The sequence below is a fragment of the Bactrocera neohumeralis genome, chromosome 2, assembly GCF_024586455.1.
Source record: "Bactrocera neohumeralis isolate Rockhampton chromosome 2, APGP_CSIRO_Bneo_wtdbg2-racon-allhic-juicebox.fasta_v2, whole genome shotgun sequence".
Taxonomy (NCBI): domain Eukaryota; kingdom Metazoa; phylum Arthropoda; class Insecta; order Diptera; family Tephritidae; genus Bactrocera; species Bactrocera neohumeralis.
The window spans coordinates 83,561,257-83,584,494 of NC_065919.1; the positions used below are offsets into that span (position 1 = coordinate 83,561,257).

General features: G+C 34.6%; 2 protein-coding genes across 2 annotated transcripts in view; both read right to left on the reverse strand.

Annotated features, from left to right (window-relative positions):
* The window catches only part of LOC126759930 (choline O-acetyltransferase), an 89,765-nt gene extending 82,482 nt beyond the window's left edge, over window positions 1-7,283 (reverse strand). Inside the window, exon 1 of the mRNA XM_050475153.1 lies at window positions 7,192-7,283. The gene's annotated coding sequence lies outside the window, so the exon portion shown is untranslated. The remainder of the gene's footprint in view (window positions 1-7,191) is intronic.
* Window positions 1-7,285, reverse strand: part of LOC126759933 (vesicular acetylcholine transporter) — a 49,125-nt gene extending 41,840 nt beyond the window's left edge. The window contains exon 1 of the mRNA XM_050475168.1: window positions 7,192-7,285. The gene's annotated coding sequence lies outside the window, so the exon portion shown is untranslated. The remainder of the gene's footprint in view (window positions 1-7,191) is intronic.
* Window positions 7,286-23,238: the final 15,953 nt, after the last annotated feature.

Genomic DNA, 23,238 nt, shown 5'->3' on the forward strand with positions numbered 1-23,238 from the left:
GAAAAAGGAAAAAACCGTCCTAAGCAAGAATTATTGCGATAGGAGGTTACAAATAATGATCGCAGAGTGATGAACTAGTAAAAATTTTCATTTTCGACAAAATGGTAACTGCCTAAGAAACGCGTTTAATGTTTGGGAGCCGATAACACTAAATTAAACAATTATTACAATTACACTCTTATCTCCGAAATTATTTGGCGGATCAATTTTCGTAATATATTATACATATCGTCTTCTAAAATGCAAAATAACGTAACATAATTTTTCATAATTTAACAGGCGAAGAAAAAACGATAAAATAAAAACCACTCATATTGAAACGAAATTTGAGTTTTGGTTATATATTCGTTATATGTATCTGACAGCAGAAGCTTAAAATAAAACACGCAATTTCGAATGTTTTTAATGAAATTCAACATTAGATATAATATCTTGTTCAGGAGTTGAAACCTTTTACTTTCATATGTTAAATACACCCTACTCTTTTTTTACACGGTAGATACGTTCCTCAGAAAACCGTGTAAAAAAACCGTGTAAAGAAAGAGGCTTTTTCTATAGTAAAATGGGGGATACGTTCCATGTCATCTGAAAACCGTGTAAGATGAAATAAAGAACTATATTTACTTTGGAAGACCGTGTAAAAAATGTTGAAAATTATAAAATTTCAGATATGCATACAAATTGTATATTCATATGGCATTTTATTGCGCATTAAAACTTAAAATACATAATTCATACAGGTGAAAAATTGGTAGATTAAGCAAAAACCAAAAGAAATCTGTTAAACCAGAATTAAGAACAGAAAAATTAGAACAGAAATAAAAAAAAATATTTACATAGCAACATATTTATTCGTCGCTACTTGATAGCAAGCGCAATTGTTTGTGAGGAATCGTCGGTATCGTCACTGGAGATATCCATGTGAACAATGTAAATATCATGCGAACAAAATGTGTGGGTAAGAGTTATCGAATAAGGGGATTTCCCAGTTACTACTATATAAGTATGTATGTTCATTTCAGCAATAGTGCTAAGTGTAGTAAAACAAACATAATTACAAGACAGTGATTTTGAAAGCGTACTAGATTAAATTTTTTTTTCAACCGTGTAACGTTAGACGTTATAATAATTCCATCACAATAGATATGAGTTTACTCTGTTATAAAACAGCTTATTTTCGAAAATGTGGAAATGACATTTATTAAGAAAAAGGTCCGTTATATGTTAGTTCGCAGCCAGGGAAACTTTTCAGTCTTAAAAATGTTCTTTTGATAAGCCTCACTGTATATTTCCCATTTATTCACTAGTAGATAGTTCGGTTAGCGGACGAAAAAGTTATAAGTACTCCTGTTTTGATGAAATTTAGATGAAATAATATATGAAAATATAAGTCGTAGAGATTTGGCTTTCAGATACGCTTTGAAAATATACAGGTCAAATCAAATCATCAAATTTCTCCTCACTATTTCTAATTACATTTTACTTCTTTTCATTGCTTGGTTCACCAACAGCAGGTTTGTATAATTTTGTTTTAAAAAGAGAACTTCGATGACTTTACGTAAACATTCCAAATTCTACACCTCAATAACTGCAAATTTTTCTAGAAATTCAGTTAGTCATACTTCCTACTTGCTAAACAAAAACTATTCGCATACTTGTTTTAAGTAATTTCGAAGATAACAACACGTGCGTAAATACAGGCGGCAACGTAATAAGTCGTCAATCAACTCTACCAATTTTCAAATTAATTAATTCCAACAAACCACCAATTGTTTCCACTACATGTAAATTCTTACGGTTAATCGAATTACTCACCCTCAAAGTTAATGATAACGAAACTATACGACAATGGTGGGAAGTAATTAAATCTGAAGCCACGTAATGGCATTTGGAAGATTGATAAACGAGCATTCACGTTATTACCATGGAGAAATGCAATGCCAAGTGATTAGGGCTTTAAATAGACACCTTGATGTTGAGGTCGTATTGTTATTCTTGTGGAAATCAATTAAATTTGATGGTATCGTTCTAGGTTTAGCGTTTGAATAAAAAAGTAGTAGATGCATGTATTCATTCTATTATTTTCAAATCTTACTGCAATGGTAGCAAAAGTGCTGAAATGGTCAATTTGAGCCCTTGTCGCAATGCGCCTACTGACTCTTCAGCATTTAAATATCAAGTAGTTTGATTCGCTTAAGACTCTTGAAAAAATGTTGCGCTAAAATCTTCATCGAAATATAATAAAAATATAGCTGCAGATCGTTTCGGAAGTGGCCTTGATAGAAACTGTTGACTTTATCTCAATAAATGAATATATGTATATACACTTGTATATAAACTTGTTCATATTTGTGTAGACAAGAGCAGACGCCACACCTCAACATCGACGTTGATTCTTTTAGTCTGTCGACAGTACACCTCCATATACAAATGTACATGGACGCACAGGTGAGTGGTGTCAGCATTTTTTGGTAAATTTTTTATAATTTTTTATTCTTATTATCTCGTCGTTTGTAAATTTGTATCACTTCCTGTTTATAATGGAGTTTTTTAATTGTGTTCTTATCATATCTGGTTGTTGTTAATGTGTGGCCTACACCTTGAATGCACCTTGAATTTTGATAAGAAACCAATTAAGCTTAATTTCAGTCACTTAAATGTAAAGTAGACTATTCTTTTTTTTTTGGTAGAAGTTAAATGTGGAAGCCAATTTGTGGTACTTTTTGGCGGTGGCAACGGTATAAAATGAGCAACTAACATTGTCGGTGTGTCATTCGCAGTTTCAATGTGAAGGTGTGAATCATCGATATTTTTATGTGGAAGTCTTGAAATATAGGCATGCAGATATTTATTTTAAGGTTTCTTTTTGCAAATTTGCTTTGATATACTAATATGAAAGCGATTTTTTTTTCTTATTTTTATATATAAACATTTCAGTTGCTTTGCTGTCTAATCGATAAGTATAAAAAAAGGTTCAGGCGAAATTTGGACGAAACAAAAAATTGTTGAAATAAGAAAATGTTAAGAAAAATGTCTTAAATTATAAAGATTTATTTGTCCTTAAAAGATCCCAAACAGTTATTCTATTAGCTTAGTTTTAAGCTTGAAGAAAACTGACTTAATCTGCTTGATTCTTCTTTATTGGTGGAGACACCGCTTTCCCGGTTATAATCTACCTGACTACAATTACTTAAAATATAATTGTTTTTGTTTAGAGAAATTAATGCATTTTGTTTAATTCTTTGTGCCATTTTATGGATAATCGGAAGTCACCGAAAGCTTTGAGTAGATTTGCACTCTTACCGTATGATGAAACCACGATGAAAGTGAAACATTTTACAGATTGTATAATTCTTAATTTTGATTTGAAAATATAAAAACATTAAAGTGCTCTATTGCACAGCTGGTATATATTTTTGGGTCAGCATCTCGCCAAAATTTTTGACTCGAAAGTTGTAACCTCAATGACTATGTGCCAAAGGAACTGTTATAAGAAAATGCATAAAATGATTTCAAAATGTACACGATTCAATAATATATTAATATTCTGTTTTACTGCTTCTTTTGAAATACTAATAATTAATTCTAAGCGAAATTTTTCAAAAATAACACGAAATATTTAATTTTAGATTTTAATTCATTTTAATTTTCGAAAATTTATCAACTCAGTGCTACAACTTTTGATATCAAGAAGTTTAGAGTTATAAAGTGTGTATATTATTGGTTTAAATTCTAAATAAAACTCTATTGTAACCAAGTGCACCTTATATATGTGCCCGGTCACAAAGATATAGTCGGTAATGAACTGACTGATAAGCTCGCCCGCTCCGCAGCATTCACCAACATGCTAGAATCCGTCCCTTTTATTGCGGTTGGTTCCCATACCATAAAGGAGTTGCTCCACAAGGAAGAAGCAGTAGACATGGAGGGGTATTGGCAACAACTCTAAGCATCATGCCGAATTGCTAATGGGTGGTTACAACCTTAAAAGGTTTAAATATGTAATCAACCTCCCAAGAGACAAGCTCAGGCTACTCGTCGCTTTCTCCACTGGCCATTGTGAGCTCTAGTACCAATTATATGACATGGGCTTAGCTTTTGTGCGACTTGACGGTTCTGTGACATGTACCCTGAAGCTCCAGTAGACCTGCTAATTGTTTTGTAGGCGCAGTATAGTTCTATGTTTCCAAAAAGTGATCAGTATATTGGAATTTATCAATATGCTAAGGCCAAGTGAGTCGTTTTAACTTAGGAGAGGCCACAATAGACCCAAGGTCGCGGTGCAAACGTCATTCATTTATCTAATCTAATCTAAATAAAACTCTAGGTTTAATTTCTTAAAAATTATCTAGTAAATTTTAGCATATATGCACATAGCCTTAGGAGTACATAAAATCTGCCACATATAATTCAAACTTAGTAACTTTTAATATCTATACAATGATAAAAAACAAAGGTTCAAACTCAAAGAAAATTTTAACGCAAATATATATCGGAAGTAGTACTAAAATTCCTATATAGATATCAAAATATGTACTTAGAAAAGGCATCCACAAAATTTAAGCAATAATTGCAATTTTTTTTATATATATCAGTTAAATATGTTAAAGCAATAATTTAGTTATGGCTCAGATATGATTCCCCCTTGCTTCCTTCAAAAATGTGCCAAACATATGTATATACCAACCCTTACAAAACCATTTAATGCTACTCTTAAACAAGGCTTATTTCCATCAATATTGGAAAACTCATTTATAATTCCTTTACATAAGAGTGAATTTAAGTCATTCATTGGAAACTATAGGATAAAAGCAAAGTTGTCAGCAGTACCTACACTTTTTGAAGCAATTATAAGTGACGGAATTACCTACTGGATTTGTCGACTAACTTTTTGTTCTCAGCACGATTTTTGTAAAGGGAAATCTACAGTAACTAATTTGCTAGAATTTGTAACACATGTATCAACGGGCTTTAGGGAGAATAAGCATACAGATGTTATAAAAACAGATTTTAGTAAAACTTTTGATAAAGTAAACCATTCAGTTCTTTTGAAAAAACTCGATATTCTTGGTTTTCAACCAATATTTCTAAAATGGGTTGCTTCTTATCTTAGTAATAGATCACAACAAGTTATATTTAGAGATTAAATTTTCTGCTATAATTCATGTTCCTTCAAGCGTCGCTCAAGGTAGTCAACGTGGTGGAAATCTGTTGTTATTATTTATTAATTATATATCATCTGTTATTAAGTATTCATCAGTTTTATAATATGCCGACGATGTAAGACTTTTTAAGTGAAATAGTGAAAGATGTCAGTTGCAAACAGACTTAAACATATTAGTTTCTTGGTTTGTTAGAAATGATATGCCATTGCATATTAAAAAGTGTAAAACGATGTGCTTTTCTTGTAGATCTGTAGACCCTACTTCATACATAATACAAAACTTTAATTTGGAGCAAGTATGCAGTTTTGTTGACCTGGGAGTAACTATGAACCCCAAACTCAATTTTAAACTTCATGCAACTTCCATGGTTTTTGAAGCTAAAGGCGCTATAAGTTTTGTTAAACGTTGCTCTAAAGAATTAAGAGATCCGCTTATTAGAAAAACTCTTTTTACATCTTTGGTGTGACTTATTTAGGAGTATACTTCTGTGATATAGAATCCTAGTTATCAAGTCCATTCGGAACAGTTAGTTAAATCATTTACATTGGGATTCCAGGTTAAATCTTCCCCCTTACACTAAACGTTTAAAACTTATAAATCTACCTACGCTCGCTAGACGTAGGGAAATACTTAGTATAACATTTCTTGTAAAACTTCTGAATGGGTCAGTCTGTAGTCCATCTCTGTTGTCTGATATTAATTTTAACGTTCCCATTCGCTCTACCAGGTAGTTTAGACCTTTATTTTAAAGTTTTCTAGATCAAGTTTTAAGTTCAAAGAACTAAATGTCACGATTTCAACTCTCACTCCAGCATATTTGGTCTTACAGACTCACTCTTTACCATTAAAAAAATTATTTTATCTACTCTTAACAAGTAACATTAAAAAAATAAACTTACTTCAACCTAATTCTTAATTTTGGCTGTTGGAATTTTTGTTTCTGTAGCTGAGTAGCTTAAGATCGCAGCGCTTAGAAACTCTCTTGCCTTTTACGGCTCGGTGAAGGATAGTCGTTGGATATTATTAAATATACTATAAAAATTAATATGTTTCCAAAAAGCACCCTCAAGACAAATATATGAAAATCGTTTAAAATTATATCATCTGATTTCATTGATAATGATATAACTTTTTTAATTCAGCATATTCACCATCTACTCATTAAATATGTGTTCAGAACAAAGTAGCAGTAGAAAACCGAATCTGTTGAGATAAATAATAAGTCTAAACAATATATGTTTATAGGGCTCTTAAGAACTCAAAAACACAATATAAAACATGAAACTTGATAGAAAAATATTTTCAAAAAATTTTTTTCAAATTATTGCTTAATAAAAAATTGCTAAATCGTATGTACAGATTTCGGATATTTTCAGCAAAATTCGACTCAAGAAAGGTAAAAAGAGAACATTTTTTATACAATTATGAAGTTGTACAAGTATGAATTACGTAATCGTTTATGAACAATTATTGTTAGATTTAATTTTTAAAAATTACCAAAAACAATTTTTCCCAACTATTTTGCTTACAGTTTTCCAAATGGAATAGAAAATTTTCAAATTAAAAAAAAAATCTTTGCGCAACTACACTCCTCAGATTCGAGATTACATAATCGAGCTTTAGTTGTGTTGCCGAAACACAAATTCAGCCATGATTTTTTGTGTATTCCGCACAGGTAGATACATTTTTGTACGAGCACTACCACCACTGGTACGCAGCACATAGACGGGTATTCGTATTGCTGTACACACATACAAACGTAGGTGAGTACAAGCACACACATTAAAATGTAGGGATATATAATTTTCAATTAGCGCTGCAATCAGGACTATTTGTAACGATCACTATGGAATTAAATGCATTCGTGCCAAACGCCGAAGATATGACTTCATACGCAGCGAAGACAACGAAGCAAGTAATTAACACTTTTATGTATGTACGCAGATACTATATATTATATACATAAGTATACATATGTATATCGCTATTTTTCGCTGTGCACTTTGCGGTGGAGGCTAGGACTCACCTGTATCGCTCGGTGTGATATTACTGAGGCGATGCGTTAGATAACCGCGTAGGTTCGAGACTACGCGCTGTGGCGAATTCGGGCCACTGCCGATGGAGAAGCTTCGCAGTTTGGAGAACAGTGCGGCCGATTCACCACTTGTGCCAGCAGCACCATCAGCTGCACTGCCTGCAGCGGTATTATGGGTACCCTCGTTCGACGCCACTGTCTTGCGGATTATAGCGAGTTGATAATTTGCTATTTATTATTTATTTTTTCTTATATGATTTTTTTCTTTTTGAAGTATTACAGAATTTTTAACAAAGTATTATAAACTTTTGCTTCCTGTTTTGTTAATTTTAATTTTTTTTCACGAAATTTGCGTCCACACAAACATAAGCGACAGAAAGTTGCTTCAGACCATGAGCTCACACCGTTGCGACTGATAGCAATTATATATTTTTAGTGGATTTTACATCACAATTTCACATTCGTTTTGCAAAATAAAAATATTTTTTTTCTCACTTAACCACTGCAGTTCACATTAACCAAACTTGTTTCAAAATATTAGAAATACACTTTTCCATGAACATCCAACCGATTGTTGGTGTGTTTGAGACACAATTTGTTTAGTTAATTTATTTAATTCTTCAAATTGTATGCCTTTGTGAAAAAATCCTGCACACACACACTTGAAAAGTTGGGAAAATTTGCTAAACCAGACGACCACCGTGCATCGTCCAGGCCAGAGCAAAGGTAACTTCTATCTGGCAGCGCTCGCCTAGCGCATACCCAACATGCCTATGTATACCTTGGCGCTTGTAGTGCTATTCAAGCTGGCATTCCAGTGCCTGCGTATGCTCCAAAAGCCAGCGCACCGACCTACCACCCACCGAGCGCTACTGCCGCCCACCGCCTACCGCGTATCCAGTCGAGTCAGGCGACTTTCCAAGGAGCGCGTTGCATATTCACTCACAAGCGCGCAGGTATTTGTGGCATTTCCTGCATATTACTTGCTTGCGCGTGTGTGTGTGTTAAGGTCTGCCATCTAGCATGTCGTTCAGGTTGTTCAGCGTTTCATTTGCGCTCACATCTATGTATGTATTTTAAGCGCTTGCTCGTTCGCGCTCTCTCTCTGCTTGCTGCGAGACATGCGCATCCTGGCGCTTAGCTTTTTTTATTACTTTTACTTAGAAGACGGCAAGCGGTTGAGTGTGTGCGTCTGTGTGTGTGTGGGAACTTACCATGCGTGCGTCCACCCAATTGGCTTGCTTTTGTGAGTGCACAGCCGTTTTTCCCATACACACATTACATGCGCCTGGTTGAGCACATTTGAATTGGCATAGATTGCTCAGGCTGAGCGCTGTTTTGTTGCTTACACACTGCTCATCCCGCAACACTCAACCATGAGTGTATACGAGTATGTGTTTGTGTCTGTAAGTTATTACATGACTTGCATGTTTGTGGCTGCATGGCGTTGGTGTTGATTGTATCGAGGTTACGTGTGTTGTTGCAGCCGTTAATGTGCTCATCAATGGGTGAATCCTGCTTCCATTTCATACAATTCGATTCGGAGCGATTGAAACCGTCCGTCTCGATTTGATATATTTCCCTATGTGCGAATGTTAATTTATTCGCATATATGTATATATTTATGAGTTTGTAGTTGTGCATGTAAACACATAAATATTACGACACACACACAGAAATGCCAATAAAAGGCACGTAATACTTGTTTATGAACTTTTAACACTTTTTATAAATCTACATTTTAATGACAGGAGCGCAGTCGTAATGGTTGCAAATCACGGTTTTTATTTACATTTTTTCTTATTATAAATACTTCAATACATTTTCATTTAATACCAGCATTCACTTTCCGTTGATTACATAAAATGTATGTGTAATTAAATAATTCCATTTTTTGAAAAGGTACTCACACTCCTCCACATTCAAATGCACATTAGTTCAAAGGCACACGTAAGCTTGGCTTATCCGCTCCGCTTTCGCTGCTTAAACTGCTTACAGAAATTTGCAATGAAGCACTTAGTTATGCTTTCTTATCAGCATTTGATTATGATGAATACAAAAGGACGTTTTTAATGAACAACAACTCGACAAAAATAAATATACATACATACATATGTACTAAATACACATAATCCATTGCGTAACACTTAGCTTTCATTATATACTCACCGCACATACTCTTTTACACATACGTATATACTCAAATTGTAAGTCATTCTTAGTATTTATTTTGTATAATTTTATTTGCGCTTTTCCACTTGCCCAGTGGACCGACGTGTCCCATCGCCTTCGCTTGACCATGACTCGCTTGTGCTCGTGCTGGTAGATTTGCACAAATTGCACTACAAATGCCCCATAATTTGCCAATTCCGGTGTAATTTGTCACTTGAGTAGCGTTTGTGACAACATTTGTCATGATTAGATTTCCTTCTGGACCTTGTGATAAATGTTTGCTGCATTGTTGGCTATTGTGTTTTAACAATTAGGTATCAATTCTCAATTGTTTGCTAATGTACTGATTTATGTTTGTGTGGATTGCGTGATTGAAGAATTTAGCTGCACTTAGTAACATCTTAGCGTTTTATATAGCTTCATAGAGAATTTATTATATTCTCGCAACATGTTGCAAAAGAGAGTAAAATAGTTTTATGCACCTAACTGTTGTTTGCATCACCTTAAATTAATCGAATAGTATACAATACTGTATAGAAATTATAAGAATGCCGCGACGAGTTTAATTCTGCTTGACAATCTATGTGTTCAGACCGTCAGTGCAGGTGATATTTTAAGTAAAAATTGAGGTATCTTGTTCATACACGTGTTGTTGGCACCAAAGAGGGGTTAGTAACGCAGATGTGTGGAATCGGTCCATTGCCATTGTTACAGGGTTACATGGGTTTACGTGTTTCAAAAAATCGATTTTTTTTATTATCTTATTAAATTCGACAACACCTCTAGAAAAGTGTCCTAAATTTTCAAGTTGATCGGAGTAATAGTTTCGGAGAACTTGTGCGTTCAATGCTAGCTAGGCTAAGCGCGTCGTCTTTGAACGCGTTTTTCTCGAAACTGTGTTTTTTTATGGTTGGCAAGATTTCTCGACAACAACTGTGATCTTCATGAAATTTTACACAGGTCTTTGAAATACAATTCAAGGGTTTTTGCCTGCCAACGCGGACGAATTTTTTCCGAGGGGTCACCAGAAATGACGTCCCAATGACCGAGTTTAAAATATTTGTTTCCAAAAATGTCAGTGATTTTTGTTAATACTGTGTTTTTGTAATAATAAAAAATTCTTATAAAATATTTCACTTTTTATATGAGAAAAAATTAAAAAAAATGCTGTTTTTTACCCGACGAAACCCATGTCAACCCTTAAACGAAAACATACCTATAAAGCGCCATAACTAAACACTGAATTAAGAGACAAAACTTTAATTTGGTACAATGGATCACAGTAGCTAGGGACATCTTCGGTCTGATTTTTTTAAGCAAGAATGAGCCCGCCCCTAAATGATTTAATGTATATAACCTCCAAACCGCTGAAGCTAAATCAATCAAACTCGCTGAGAAGAAATGCTCTTCGGGCTCCTTTATACACTGTGAAAATCGATCAAATTAAATAATATCCACGCGAACTCCCCATATAACGGTTAGTTTGAAGTAAACGTGCGATAACTCACTCAATAAATGCGCCACAAGCATTAAATTTCGGAACCAAAATGATAGGAAAAGCCTTTAAGGAGCATAACTAAAAATAGGACAATGGGAGTGGCACTGCCCAATTTTGTTGAAAAAACTATTTGATCGATTGCAAAAAAAAATTTGGTAGGTGAAGTTATCGAAACAATTCTATTAATCACAGCCACGCCTATTTCCCATGTAACAAACTATTAAACCTCAACTGATTCTTTCACTTTACAGTATACAAATAAACATTATACAAATCAAGTATTAGTGAAGTTATCGGACTAAAATTTAGCACGAAAAGTGGGAATACTTTTACATCTAAAAATATACGACAACTTTTCCAGCACCCAAAAAATAATGATCGGACCAGCATATATGACAGATTTTTAATCGAACATATTGGTCAATCTGTGAGGTCTAGTATTGAAGTTTGGAGAGAATATTTTTGTGATGATAACATGCCCTTGTGCCAAAATTGTGTAAAAAGAAGTAAGAAGTATATATAAATATATTCCAACTTTTAGTTGGCTTTATACCGCGTATAAAATTCACTATGTAAGAAATCTTAATTGAATACAGAAAGAACCTCTTTCTAATAACAATGTACCTTTCTCTTGCCTGAAATGAATTATACCAGAGCAATACTAGTCCGTGACGACGTTTGCGAAATTTCAAATCGATATATGAACATCTGTGGGACTTCTTTCTCTCGGTTCTAGCCGAGTTTACAACAGCGCCAAGCCAAGTGAAGCCAGGTCCTTCTCCACCTGGTCTTTCCAACGGAGTGGATGCCTTCCTCTTCCTCTGCTTCGCTCGACGGGTACTACGTCGAACACTTTCAGGGCGTAGCCGCTGTCTCTTAACTCGCTGAACTATGTCAATTTCTTCGTACAATATATGTAAATACATATATCGCTCCATCGTATGCGATATTCGCCGTTGACAATGCGCAAAGGATCATAAATCTTAAAAACTCGTAACGTCGACTCATCAAATGTTGTCATCGTCCATGTCTCTGCACCTTATAGCGGGACGGGGTGTTTATTGGTGATAATTCTGGTTCCAAGATAGACGAAATTATATACGACTTCGAAGTTATGACTCTCAACAGTGAAGAGGGAGCCAAGTCGCGAGTTTGTTTGATGACAGGAGTGACTAGTTCAAGTAATTTCAGTCAGACAAAGGAGCAGACAAGCAAATGGCAAAATCAAATGAGCTTGTCACGCTGACAATGTATGCAGTATATTGTAGTTTATAGGATCTCCGATGTTTCTTTCTGGGTGTTAAAAAGTGTGTGGCAAACTTATAATGTGTGCGACTATATTCTATGCATTTTTGTCTTAGTTAAGTTGTTTTGTAAAATTTTACCTTATAGTCGTATCAAGCGCTCAGGTTCGTTAGTAAATTCAATTTGGTCAGAGAAAAAATAAAAGTAGAGAAATTAAAGATTCGTGTAAAAGATATAAGGACTCCATTTCGAGAACATTTAAAATTTCTCCTATATAGAATTTTCTCTCGTTTTTGAAACATAATTCTAAGTCCGAAAAGGAAACCATGAAGCCCTGCTCGTTTAAATATTTGAAATTGTATCAAATATGTCGAGTAATATTTTTCTTAATAATTTTAATCCTTCAGGTTCTTAGTAAATAATAGCTGTTTACTATTTATTATCGCAGCATTTCAACTGAAAGCTATTAAACCGTCAGAATTTTTTTGAAGAAGAAAATCAACACATTAATAATATCAGAGATGGCGTTAGACAAAGCGGTAAATTAGTGAAAAATTCGCTGGATGTTGATTTATTCATTATTTTTTTGATTTCGGGGTTATCTATCATAAACCTTCCACATAAAAATTTTGCCATAAATTTCTTGGAAGTACTTGTACTTCTGCCCAAAAGCTTCGTTGTCAATACATGCTTTATGTACTGCAAATTTTCTTTTAAATTTTATCATTTCAGAAACAAGCTTAAAATTGTTTGAAAATACTCATAGTAACGAGATGTGTATGTGTGATCACAGGTTCAACACTTCAGCGCATCGATAATGCCATTCTCCCTTGTATCGAAAGCCATAAATAAATGTAACATTTTATATGAAATAAATAACTTTAATTTATGTTGTTGCGAATAGAGTTGATAAATACAATAGAATTATAAAATATATATACGCACATATAAGTATGTATACATATGTGCGTTATTAGTATACGTTTGCGAATATCATATTTACATACATATGTATATGTGTAGATAAAAAATATATTCACTTGAGCCCAGCATGAATGTCCATTTGCTTATCGCTACCGAAAATTGGATCGATATTCAAAGGACATTCATTCCAGGCTTGAGCCTTCTGCAAGAGCACCCACAAAAGCGAAAATATTTTTATAAGTTCGTATGTTACGTATGCTCCACTTGGTCAGGTGGTGCTGTTCACATACATGCGCACATACATAAATACACATGTGTGCTGTGCGCGAGGATAAGAGGGTGAGTTGACGTTTGGGAAAATGTGTGGCATGGCAAGTGGCCGACATTTGGCTAAGCGTTTTATACGTGTTTTTAGCCATTTAACTTGAAGTGAATAAAACAAGGTTATTTTCTTTTTCACAAATTACAGGTCATAGCAATGAATTTCTGAAGTATTCTTGTGAGCGTAAGAAATGCTGAAAATATGGTTCAAAGAAAATACTTAGATAACATGCAAGTAGAGCGAGACATTGTGGAAACGTAAAAGTAGTTGTGCACATGTCCTCATCTGTGTATGTGTGTGTGTGTCTATAATATTTGCTAAGTCATTCAATTATTTTTGATTATAAGCTAAGAAAATTGGAAGAACTCAGTAATTTACATAAAGGAAAATTTTAAACGCCTTGGTCCAGTTCTTAATGTTAATATTAAGGGCTAAAATTTTCAGGGAATTTTTTTCAGGGTATTTCCAAGGAAATTTATATATATATATATATATATATATATATGGCGGTTGATTAATCTAGATCGCTCGTAGTATTTCAGGATTTACATTTGTATATTATTCGAATCTTAATATACATTTTTATATATATACATATTTTTTTTATTGTTTACTCGTATTTAAACTATAAAAGAAATCTTGTCAGTTGTAGTGTTATATTTAGTAAAATAACTGCTTAAAAATGAAATTTTGAGAAACGCTATAACTTAGGTTTAATTTAGAGTCCAAAAGAAATTAAGTTCTCAATAGCTATTACCATTATTCCATTTCTTCTTTCTCTTTTATTATATTTGTTATAACTATTTATGCTCAGAAAGTACTCTGTACTTTTTTATCATTATTTCGTTCCGCTTTCGGAGACTCATGTCTTCAATCTCTTCAATCTGTGGATAAGGTAAAATTCCTAGGGCTTATCATTTATGTAAAACTTTCATGGAGACCGAATATTTAGAGATTAAGAAGGAAAGGGTTGCCTTATATTGCGGTAAAGGTACCATACACTAAAGGTGGGATTGGTGTGTTGGATCTATGAAACCGTGGTCAAGTGAATAATATTTTGTTGGAGGGAACTTGAAAAGTCTACACATGCTTAGAAGCTTGAACGTATCCAAAGACCGGCTCTCATCGGCATCTCTAGTGCACACCACTTCCGTGGACATTGGCGGCATATGTATTGCTGCGAAGTGCGTATATAAAGGCGTCCGAACAAAGACACGCTGAAATTTTCTCTTCCGTTAACTACATTCCTGAAAACTTGTAGCTTTTTCTCTGCACACATACCGGCGAAGAAGCTGGGAGAGCAGATTGGAAGGGAGTTTTCTGTAATGAGCTCTCCGTCAATATACATATATTGTATAAAGCATATATGTATTTATAAAGTTTTGTGTCTTATTTATTATTTTTTCAATTACATATTTTGATACTTTTGCAACCTTGAATAGAACTGTAATCGGTGTTCCCAAAGTTGTCTGCATTACTTATGTATAAGATTGTTTAATTTCTCATTAAAGGTTAAGACTGGGATGCAAGTTGCAGTGCTATGTGTTTATAAAATACCAAAATATATTGTGACTAAAAAGCACTCGAAATTCGAACAACGAATTTGTCTCAATTTTTGTATTTCTAACCAAATTTCGTGTGCGGAATCGTTGCGAATGTTGGTACAGACTAACGGTGATTCAAAAACACAAGTCTACGAGTGGTACAAAGCCTTCAAAGACGGTCGATAGATCGTTGAAGACATGCCTCGTTCTGTAGGACCTTTGTCCTCTTCAACTGATGATAATATTAAATAGTCAAGGATATGGTAATTGAAAATCGTTAAACAAGTGTTAGGGAGATGGCAAAAGAGCTCAACTTCTCTCACGTGTCCGTTCGAATGATTTTGATGGATTTTGTGTATGAAACGCGTTCTTGCTCGACACGTCCAGATAGAGCTGTATGCCCCATCGCATTGAGCCACGATTTTGACCTAATTTACAGCCAAAAATGCAATGAATATCAACGTTCAATAACTGTATTCAGCAGATTTGGCTCCGTGTGATTTTTCTTGTTCCCCAAACAGAAATTGCCGCTCCGTGGAGTCCGTTTTCAATCGATCGAAGAGATGAAACAAAATTCGCTGAAGGAGCTAAGGAAGGGTCTGATAGATATGATGTAGTAATATAAAACTTTTGTGTTTTTTGAGGACTACATAAATATACATTCAGTATTGGAGAATTTACAAAATCTGAAAACGTGTAAAGGGAAAAAATCTGACAACATAAAACAATTAACGAAATTTGTTTAAGAAACAAAAAGAAATACAAAAGCATGACCAAATATGTTCTAATTTCTGTGAAAACTTAATAATTTTTATTGAAGAGTTTATATACATACATTTACATGCATAAGAACTTTGCTAATTATGTTATACGCGGTAAGTAACTAAAAATTTAGAGTGAAGTCCAAAGAGGAGTATACACTTTGCAATATATTAGCTTACCGGGGCTTAAATGTATTAACATAAATAGGTATGTCTGTAATATTCATGTTAAAAATATGCATTAAATAGTCTAGACCTTCTTTGGGAATAATAATCCCCACTTTTTATATCCGAAACATTGTCTGCGCCAACGAACTTGGTCATTGTTTGCTTGCCTGTCACGTAATCATTGCAATGTTAATTCATTTCCTAAGCCAATTTTGGCTCCTGCCATGTGTATTTGGAAATTCGCTTACGTAGACCAATTTTTTGTAGTATGTAAGTATATGTGTGTTATATAGTTTATATTATTTTTCGTTCGAAATTTTTAAAAATTTCTCATTAATGCCAATTATCTACAAAAATATGAGCAAATGCGGTTTTATTTTTTTATTTTCTATGCGCTCCCAAAGTTGGAGCTTCAAAGTATGATTTGTTATGCTCAAGTCTGTTTAGTTTTAAGTTGTAATAATTTTCTCAATAATGCCAAGCTCAACAAAGGCTATATACAACAAGTTCATATGGTAAAATCCAATGAATTTCAAAAAATTTAACTCTCCGTTTTGATTCGAAAAGAATCGCAATTACTTAAGAATACATTTGGTATAATATAATTAAAATTTTCCACTACGTTCCTTCTACAACGAAGAGTTAACAATCGTAAACAAATGCTTAATCGCTTTTGATTTGTTAACAACATTATAAATACTACTAAGGGACGCCAACAACAGCACAAAGTGAATAATTCTATTCGCCTACAAAGGAAGAAAGAATATCAAACGCCTACACAAAACCACTAAGATAATTAGTAATTTGCTTAATTGAAACTGTATTTATATTCTATAAGAAACCGTTAACGACCAGCAGTTATCACGTCGTAGCATTCATGCACCTCAGAGGGGCCCGCAATTAACTTAACCGCACAATAGGCTATAAGAAAGGCAGATTGCTGTGGCACTACGCTTTCGGTTGGGTTGTGACGCACTGATGACCAAGACAACTTGAAGACATACAAATATACTATAAAAGCCACATTTTAAGAAGCAAAGAAACAGCAAAGCTGCTGATTTTGACATCCTGCATTTTGCAGGAAAATCCTGACACTGGGAATTCGCATTTCACCGCTTTGCTGGCTTTCAGGGAAACTTGCGAACAAAACCAGTGTGGCTGCAGCTTCACCAGCCGCTGAAATTCTAATTTAACTGTGTTTATTTTCAATTAAAATTTTCCTGTTGGCAAGCCACAGCGACAGAAACAAGAGGAACGCTGTTGACATCAGTGCCTCGGCACAAAATTTAAATGTTCAGGTATGTTTGCAAGTATATTTAATAAAGTGAAGCGAGAGTCGTCAAGTATTCTGGCAAGACCCCACGGTTACCGCGGCTCAAGAAATTTTCCACAACCAAGCTACTCCCCAATCAATCCACACTCTGTAACCAAGGCATCACAGTGTTGAAACAAAACCGTTAAGACCGCATACAACAAATAAAGCAAAGCTGCAAAATGTGCGCTGTGAGCAGCGTGTGAGGTGACGTAGTCTAGAAGGAGCTTCGTGCTCCGCAGCGCTAAGAAGGTGAAAGGTGAACAAGGTGAGGCGTTCTGGCAAAAGCGCGCCTTTTGGCAATTAACGTTGTGAACTGATGAGTTTGCCACCCCTTCTTTTCTTCGCCCGTTACACTCGCCTCTACCGTGGCAAATACTACGCCGTTTGTTTTGTTTGTGTGTCTGTGTGTGCACAATTTTCCTATAACCCTGTGTGTGTGTTTGTGCTTTTATTGCGTGTTTCACCTTTCACGCTGCGCCCACCTACTTATGCATATACACAAAATTGTATGTAAATATATTTATACTTACATATACATATGTATATATGTATATACATAAACCACTCACACCGTAACAATTTTACATTGTAACTACAATAACAGCACAATAACGGCATTATCGCGACGGTCGAAAAGCAAACATTCGAATCCACGAAAAATCGATTTTTACGAAATTAGAGTTCTTTCCATTCGCGTTTTGTGTGCATGTGTGTGTATGTAAGGCTGCACGAGTACTTCGCAGTTTGCTATTAAACTCGTATAGGGTTGAAGGTTTCACGTCAGGTAGTTCACGCCTGATATTCAAAACAAAAAAACGAAACAGTTTCATGTCAACTCAATGTTTGTTGTGAACAGGGGTATTTCGATGGCAAATGCTTGTGGATAGGTGCGCTTAGATTATACTATGTAATCTGTTTATTTTTAGCATTGAGCAAATACAGACATATGTACGTATGTAGCGTATGTTTATCGGAAATACAGACATATACATACATATGTTTGTAGAATATATCTGCATAAATGCATTTAATATCTTTGTTTTTTGCTGCTAAAGTAAAATATTTACTTTTCTATTTATTGACTAGTATTTTAGTTGTTTTTGTAAATATAGTATAACAAATATTTTTGCCGATTATTCGCATATATCTAGCGGATTTCGCAACTTTAATAATCACTACAATAAAGCTCTGAATATAACATCAGTCAAATGATCTCCACGACTTCGTTTGCTAGAACAAACTGGATGAACTCAGTTTTTGAGTACTTTTTCCACTAATTTAAGTCGTATGTCATGTGACATACTAAGACGCTAAAGACCAATGACTTCAAATAACGCCACAAGAAGTAGTCTAATGCATGTCATGTAGTCCATGCAATGTCACAATTTCTCGAAAGTATTGAGTCTAAACAATAATTCGATTGTTGCATTTGCTGTGTGGGACGTAGCTCCATCTAGTTGGAACCAGATGTTGTCAAAACCAACTTCTTCCAATTGCAGCTATAAAAAGTTGGTTATCATCGATCTATAACGCATTCCATTGACAGCAACGGTGTCAACTGCTTAATTCCGAAAGAAGTACGGACCGATGATTCCACCAGACCAAACACCACACAAAACTGTCAATTTAGGTGTAATGGTTGTACATGAAGAGTTTGTGGATTTTTTTTCACCAGAATCGACTGTTTTGTTTATTTAACGCACCGCTCAGATGAAAGTGAGCCTCATCGGAGAAGATTATTTTGTTATATTGTTAGATATTGGAGAACGATTCTTCTTCTTCTTAATTGGCGTAGACACCGCTTACGCGATTATAGCCGAGTTAACAACAGCGCGCCAGTCGTTTCTTCTTTTCGCTACGTGGCGCCAATTGGATATTCGCGACCAGGTCTTTCTCCATTTGGTCCTTCCAACGGAGTGGAAGTCTTCCTCTTCCTCTGCTTCCCTCGGCGGGTACTGCGTCGAATACTTTCAGAGCTGGAGTGTTTTCATCCATCCGGGCAATATGACCTGCCAGCGTAGCCGCTGTCTTTTAATTCGTGAACTATGTCAATGTCGTCGTATATCTCGTACAGCTCATCGTTCCATCGAATGCAATATTCGCCGTGGCCAATGCGCAAAGGACCATAAATCTTTCGCAGAACCTTTCTTTGGAAAACTCGTAACGTCGACTCATCGGTTGCTGTCATCGTCCAAGCCTCTGCACCGTATAGCAGGACGGGAATTATGAGTGACTTATAGAGTTTGGTTTTTGTTCGTCGAGAGAGGACTTTACTTTTCAATTGCCTACTCAGTCCGAAGTAGCACCTGTTGGCAAGAGCAATCCTGCGTTGGATTTCCAGGCTGACATTGTTGGTGGTGTTAATACTGGTTCCTAAATAGACGAAATTATCTACAACTTCAAAGTTATGACTGTCAGCAGTGACGTGAGAGCCAAGTCGCGAGTGCGACGACTGTTTGTTTGATGACAGGAGATATTTCGTCTTGCTCTCGTTCACTGCCAGAACCATTTTCTGTGCTTCCTTGTCCAGCCTGTAGAAAGCAGAACTAACGGCGCGGGTGTTGAGGCCGATTAGTTTAGTAATAAATTAAGGGAACGCTAATCAATTGTAGCGGTTATATCCACTTGTAAATATCTCCAAAAATATGAAGGTGATCCGGTGAGAAAATTTTTCTGAAATGGCCGGTGCGATCAACTTGAAATTTTCACGCAACCTTCTCAGATATATTTGTGAGGTAAAGATCGAAGATTAACATTTACAAGGTACATTCCAAAGTAAACAGGACTTTTTGAATCTAGCGCCCCCTGGTGGCGCCATCTATATATTTCGACTAGTACATTATAATCAGCTATCTTTATCGATTGTTCAGTGAAAATTTCATGACATTTCATTGATTGGAAGCGAAGTTATTGCGTTTTAAGTGTCAGTATGTTTGTGTTATCGGTGCGAAAATGAGCTTCGAACAAAGAGCCAACATTAAATTTTGTTTTAAAATTGGTAAAACTTTTACCGAAACGTTTCAATTGATGAAACAAGTTTATGGCGATGATTGTCTATCCCGTAGCAGAGTGCACGAGTGGTTTCAACGTTTTCAAAGTGGTCGTGAGGACATAAATGACGATCAACATGTGGGCCAATCAAAATCCGTGATCATCGGAAATTCCATCGAAACTGTGCGTGAATTCATCAAAAATCAGCCGAAATCATGATTGAAATTCATGGAAATGGAATTGAACATCTCAATAATATCAATTTATCGCATTTTGACCGAACATTTGGGCTTGCGAAAGGTGTGTGCACGGTTTGTTCCGCACAAATTGACTGACGACCAAAAATTGCTCAGAATCCAACATTCGAAGGACATCATTAAAGAGGTCAAAAAGGACAAAAACTTCCTTTACAATATTGTAACTGGTGACGAAACGTGGTGATATGACACCGTGCGACTTCTTCCTTTTCGGAAAAATGCATTTGCCCTTGAAAGGAAAGCGTTATGCAGACATAGAGGCCATTCAAAACGCTTGCACCGGCATAGTCGACATGCTTTTGGACCGTGCAAAAAGCTGCATTGAAGCAGAAGGAGACTATTTTGAATAAAATAAATTGATTTTGCCAAAAAAACCATTTGTTCTGTTTTTTTTAAGTCTTGTTTACTTTGGAACGCCCCATGTATTGATATTTTTTTATCCAATTCGAAGTGTAAATTTTTCCATAAAAAATTATTTATTTTTCAGGAAAGAAAAAAAGTTAAAAAAAAATTTTTGTCTAGTCCTTCGATCATTACATACATTTATCTAAAGTAATAATAATTTTGTTGGTTATTGGATTTGAGATATTAAACATAAAAATCTTCCACATTGCCATGTTTCGGAGGTCCTCCTTTCGAACGACTAAACAAAAAAATTAATCAGATTATTTAATAAAATTTTTATTTTTTTCTTATTTGTTAAATAAAATGTTTCTTCACCAAAAAAAAAAAAAACAACAAAAAAAAAACGCATTATTTGCGTCTTGCAAATATAACTTCATAATTCGTTTGTGGAACGGAAATATGAAAAACAATTGATTTGCCATTAAATTTTGTGGAATTGAACTACCACATATAGTATAATGTTTTTATATGAAAAATATTTAGATGAAAGAGAAAGAATTATTGGTAACAAATGTGAATCAATATTATTTTTGGAGATTGTGAACCAATTTTAGAGGTTTACTACTTTCTGCCACTAAAACTAAGAAATTTATGTGATGTTTAAAGAAAAAATTGAGAGTTGTTTTTTTTTTGTTTTTTGTAATTCTTATGAGCTTGAATATGCTGAATGTCAAAATTACTTTTTTTAGTTATAGAACGTCACGTTTTCTGACTATGTTAAACAATTCATCATTTTCAAATAAAGGATAAAAGTCTAAATAATTTTTTTTATATATAATTGCGTAAGAATACTTTTTTCTGTCTAAAATATATGTATACCTTAATAACTATTAAACACATTTCTTTTTCACAGTGAGACCCATTTTATTACATTTTTGCTTGTAAGAAGCATCATGAAGGTTTCTCTGAAGCGTCCAAAAGTAGTCTGCCATCATTTACATGTTCCATCTTATCCTAGTACCTTTTTTACATCTCCTTAATATCTTGGTGAAATCGATTACCTAGCTCTTCACTCGCATTTCTTAAACTTCCGACAAAGTAGTCGAGGTATTTGCATATTCGTCGTGGTTGTGAAAAACTGTGAAACAGCCATGAGCTGTCGAATATTTGGTCCACCTGCCGTCAACTTTACCTCCAAGAGACCCTAAGTATTTGAAGCAATTTGCATCTCTTGGAAGCGACTTTAGAAATTGCTTTTTCAATCCCAGCCTTATGTAAAGCAGTAGCAGAAGAACTTTATGAGATAGAACCACAGTTTTATGTACGACGTTCTCTTTCAACTTTAAGCTCACTTTCTGGACAACACTTTTTAGACCAGTGATTTGCTCAGTCTTAACTAACCCCTAAACACAAAAGGAAGGATATTTCGTAAATTCAGATTATTATCCGAGCAACATGTCTGATAATTAAAATCACCGCACACAAGCCGACCGTAGTCTTCCAATTTTCTAAGAACCCATTCCAAGTTCTTATAGGTACCTTTGAGGTGTATGTAATGACTGACAGGAATGAAAACATAGAAACCGCCGTTGTGAAGCAGAACTGCTTTAAAGCTTATATTTGAAGAAATTATGAAATCCGCCACTGTGCTGGTTCTTACTAGATCTTCAATGTATCCATAAAATAATCAATATTGTTACAATAAATTGGGAAACCAATATCAGACTGCAATCATCTACAAATATAAAAACTTGAGTTGTTATTGGGTTAAGGTACATCATCATCTGCAGCAGAATTTTGAATTTTGAAATAGAACAGAAGTTGCACCTTACCTTTTTTTAAAAAAAGAAGTAATTAAAAAATTAAATTTCATTAATTCCTGTCACTTTTATAATGATTATCTCCAAAATAGTATTTAAAAATCGTGAGTTATTAATAAAAAATCTAATATTTTAAAATAAAAATATATATTTGTATCTCCAACAATCAGTATTGGTTTATCTAGTTAATGGCTATATCATAATAGCAATAATTTACTCTACTAAATTAAATTAATTCTTCTTCTTATTATTACTTTTAATGTTAGGCCACTTATTCTACGCGTTAACCTAAGTCAATTCACTCCGCTCTAATGAATTATTAAATAGTTTCATTTCAAACAGGTGGAGCAGATTTCAATTTAAAATGTACAATTCATTCCATATGCTTTAAATTTCTCTGACTCTGAGTGATATGTCCCTTTTCCCCCACCTTTTATGAAGTGTTTTCCTTTCATACGGAATACTTGTATGCATATAACTGTAAATGCTTTTCCATGTAAGCTGTCACAGCATATGTCTCTGGCATTAATATCAAATTGCCTTCTAAGACAAACTGTGCGCTGAACGCGATTGCATAATTTAACGATTGAATTCAGCAATCGTACGCAAATATGTGTAATTTTTTGCTTCAGCTGGTAATATTACTAAATAAACTTTTTTGATTGGCTTCGGAAAG